This window comes from Antennarius striatus, chromosome 24, assembly GCF_040054535.1.
Source record: "Antennarius striatus isolate MH-2024 chromosome 24, ASM4005453v1, whole genome shotgun sequence".
In the NCBI taxonomy this organism is placed as follows: Eukaryota; Metazoa; Chordata; class Actinopteri; order Lophiiformes; family Antennariidae; genus Antennarius; species Antennarius striatus.
The window spans coordinates 3,959,017-3,962,619 of NC_090799.1; the positions used below are offsets into that span (position 1 = coordinate 3,959,017).

Genomic DNA, 3,603 nt, shown 5'->3' on the forward strand with positions numbered 1-3,603 from the left:
CAGTGCGACTGTATTTTCTTTTATATTCCCTGAAATAATGTTATTTGGCTGTGCTGATGGCTCAGCAGTTTTATGACATTGTCCAATCACGTTGCAGACACACATGGAAGTAGTTTCGTGTTCAATCCTGTCCAATAAAAATATGACTGTCACATATCTTTAACACAAAAACTCTTTTCCACCTCTTCCTTAGTCTTTCCCCCAAACTTTAAATTTGAATGCTTGCATGGAATCACTCAATTTCATTTTGACAAATAATCTTTATTTGATGTGGTCTGTGGACAGTGTGGATAATTTGCACATCTGTCTGATATCAAGCAAGTCTCTGACTGAACAGCAGCAAAAACACTTAATAGAAATGCTGATTGTCGTATTGCGGGAAGAGCCAAAAATACAAGACGACTTTCTCAAGAGAGACTATGGAAATCTTCAGCAGGCTGACAAACCATAATTAACATCTATTGATCACCTCCTGATTGCTTATGCCAAGGAGTTTAAGCATCCAAATGTTTGGTTGGTGCGTTGGATGGATTTCCAGGTGAAATGATGGAACATTGGGGCAAAAATTAAAAAAAGTGGTTTCACAAATTTGTGGCTTTGTTAGAGTTCAGTCACCCACTGACTGAATTTTAATTCGATTGCATAAGTCTGCTGGGATAGGCTCCAGAAACCCATGACCGCCGTAGGTGGAAAAAGCTGTACGGAAAATCAGAGACTGAATTCATCCTTGGGGCAGGCAGTAGCTCAGTCCACCAGGTCTTGGGCTGGGGAACTGAGGGTGGCTGGTTCAAAGCCGATGTGGACCAGAACCACTTGGAGTGTGAGCTGGCAGTGGGATGTGCTAAACCGGCTCTGTCTATAGAGATCCACCAATCCCAATTGAAACCACAACCTGGTGAGAGTGTTGGGGAAAGAACTGCCTTTAACAGGTACAAATCTCAAGCAGGTCCAAGACTGGAGTTGGGCGATTCTCTGCTTTTTGCCTGTGGGGGTGAAAAAGATGTGTACCCGTTTCCACATCCCTCTGGGCTACATGTTCTTCTTTTGTCAGTACATATATGTCCCTGCACCAACTCCCAGGTTGGGAAAATCTAGCCGGACCTTAACAAATTCAAGGTAAGTACATGTAATTCCCCGTGGAGCCATCTGTGCTATAAATGTGCACACTTACGCTGCAGCCAGTCGAGCCCAGCATTCACAAGTGCCAAATGCTTTTTCCTTTTTTACCCCAGGGTGGAAATCTCCTGTCAATGAGGGACCGGAGCGGCTCAGGAAGACGTGGCGTAAGAGGGCTCCTTTTGAGCGGCAGGAGACGAGCTTGCTGGAGATGAAAGGGGGAACGAGGAGGAATAGAGGGGCCACATGTTCATCAGTCTCAGCCTCCGCGATCACAGGGCCCCGGCGGCTAAGCTACCGAACAATGGCCCCTGTGTGTGCGCATGTACTGTATGTGTGCGTATCATCGCAGATAAGACGGACCGCTCTCTGTTTCTCCTCCTCTCTTCTCTCTTCTCATGTCCCCTTGTTGCTGCTGCTTTTTTTCCTCCTACTCCTCTGGTCTCTTTGTCTTTGTGCTCAGAGGCCTCAACCTAAATGAAAAGGAGTGGAGATAAGTCCAGGTAAAAAACAGCAGCAAGGAAAGTGATAAGGAGGGAAACAATGAGGGCTTTGATCGCATGTGAGCTACGTGTGCATGTTTGCATTTGGGTAACTGTGTCTATATACTTTAGCTATGTAGCTAATCCTCTATTTTCTGTGTTCCTTTTAGCTTGAGCAGATTAAAACCAATAAATTGATAGGTGAGGAGACAAAAAAGTAACTTCCCCTTGAGCGCTCATTTCCCCCTTTTAGCCTCTTTCCCCTCTCTCTCTTTGGAGCTCACTCATCCTTTGAAGCCAACATTTCTCTATTACCTTGCAGAAGAAGAATCCCACTTACACACACACACAGTAACTCACCTGTTTCTCCCATCTGCATGCTGCCCCAGCCTTCCTCTCCCGTCCCCGCTGGGTGTGGTTTTCCAATCTGTCCTGCTTTAGTCATTACAGCTCAAACTCAGGCCAAACGCTCACCTGCCACCTCAATGTGTGCACATGTGTGTGAGAAGATCCCAGACCTTCCCAGAAGGGCCATTAAAGTTTCATCTCAAATCTTCGAATGTGAGTGACGATGCAGGAGCGTGGGTGTTTGCATCTATGTGCATAAAGGATGCATAGAGATTGCAAAAGCTGCAGTTGCTTTGACAAAAAAAAAAAAATCTGGAGTTGAACCAAACAAAGAGTAGAGGCTTGTCACAAAGACATTTCCTTCAGCAATGCTTCAGTCCACTTCAGTGATGTGTGCATCCCAAATATGAATCTGGCTTGCATGGGAAGACAATGGCAACTCTATTGCATGGGTGTGTATGTGTGCATTACTGATGGGATGCACACTGCTCAACATTCCAGGGGATATGGAGTGAGAGAAGCCTCAGGGTGAAAGGATGACTGTACATATAATGAATGAAATGAGTTGACATGCATCTAGATTCATCTAGAGTTATTATAGAGTTAAATTACACTCAACATTTTAAGGGGGGTTATCTTTTTTAAAAAAAACATTATCATCAACCTAAAGTCACAACTTGAACCCTATGCCTACGGCTTCCTGTGCTCTTCTAAACTTTGATTTTAATGATTAAGACTAAGAGGAGAGAAACACACATCATAGTGAGAGGTGAAAACGAAGTAAAGCAAGACCTCTGGACATAATTTTCGCTGTTGGCTGCCCTACTTTCACAAGAAGGGCTCCTTTTTGCCTCCTGGTGTCTGGTCCTCTGCACACCGGAGTTTATTCCCTGCAAATACAGCAGGAGCCTGCTGTTCCTTCACTGGCCTGCAGGGGGCAGCATGAGCGAAGAGACCTGTTGCCTGTAGCTGTTTGAGGAGGTTTGGTGTCTGTGCAGCAGGAGGTGCTCTCTGTCTGGAGCTCAATGATGGAGTGAAGAAAGAGAGACAGAGATAGAAAGAGAGGAAAAAATCCACTATTAGGACTTCTTCTTTTTTCCCCATTCTTCCCATAATGCAAGTGTTAATGCATTTGGTGTTGGAAAGGGGACAAATAATTACATTCAGTGTGGACTCACATGGAAGTTTAAATCAGTAGGGATCAGATCAAAATTTGTAAGATTATCATATATGATAGATTGATTTTTTTTAGATTGAGCCTCATAAACATGAACGTTTCTTTCTAGATGGGCATGGATGAACCTGATCAGAATCAACCTCGACTCCAGCTACCAGTAAAAACTACCTATCAAGGAGACCCGTTAATCATATAAAGGAAGAAAACATGTGAGAACAAGGAAAATTGAGTTATAAATAAATAAATAAGGAAATATGCAGTTTAAAATGAGGAAAAAGTTCAATACAGGAAGTTGATACTCACTAATCTGAGCTTTTTAAAAGTGAAATCAGCATCCAAACTTTTTTCTTTCTTTTTTTTCCGTAAAGAGCTTTTTCCAATAATAAGCTGAAGACTTCTGGTTTGTAATTTCAAACATTCACTGGGCCGTGTTTAACTCACAAATGTAACTTTCTGAAAGGCTGTTCTAGTCATACGCTT

General features: G+C 43.2%; 1 long non-coding RNA gene across 2 annotated transcripts; it reads right to left on the bottom strand.

Moving 5' to 3' along the window:
• Positions 1–279: 279 nt before the first annotated feature.
• On the bottom strand, positions 280–2,201 carry LOC137591582 (uncharacterized). 2 transcript variants are annotated; one of them, XR_011034668.1, is made up of 4 exons: positions 1,959–2,201; positions 1,480–1,589; positions 1,172–1,321; positions 280–983 (listed from the first exon to the last, which is right to left on the bottom strand). It is a non-coding gene; the product is annotated as an uncharacterized lncRNA (long non-coding RNA). The 2 variants fall into 2 exon arrangements; XR_011034667.1 differs by having other exon boundaries at positions 1,172–1,589.
• Positions 2,202–3,603: the final 1,402 nt, after the last annotated feature.